Genomic DNA, 348 nt, shown 5'->3' with positions numbered 1-348 from the left:
AGTGTTTTTTGGTGGGGGGGGGGGGGGGGGGTTCCCTAATTTTCCTAGTAACACATTCTTGCATTGTGGTGTTAGTTAATAAAATAAAGGAGGGGAATACTCCCTCATTTTTTATTTTAAGTTTGATGTAGTGGTAAATGTTTTAAAATATTATGTTGAATTTTTCCTTACTGTATCCAAAAAGTAAGTTTTATTAAACAAAGCTTGTGTTATACTCTGTTAAGTGTGGGGTGGGGGGTGGGAAGCATTGGGCCACATGGGAGCCTAGTAAACAGTAAAGTGTTGAATTCCTGCTATTCCAGACATGTCAATGAAGCTTCGAGCTCCATCAGTGATCTGCACATGCTG

The sequence above is a fragment of the Sinocyclocheilus grahami genome, unplaced genomic scaffold (genome assembly GCF_001515645.1).
Source record: "Sinocyclocheilus grahami isolate Dianchi unplaced genomic scaffold, SAMN03320097.WGS_v1.1 scaffold81.1, whole genome shotgun sequence".
Classification (NCBI taxonomy): domain Eukaryota; kingdom Metazoa; phylum Chordata; class Actinopteri; order Cypriniformes; family Cyprinidae; genus Sinocyclocheilus; species Sinocyclocheilus grahami.
This window is presented reverse-complemented; position numbering follows the sequence as displayed.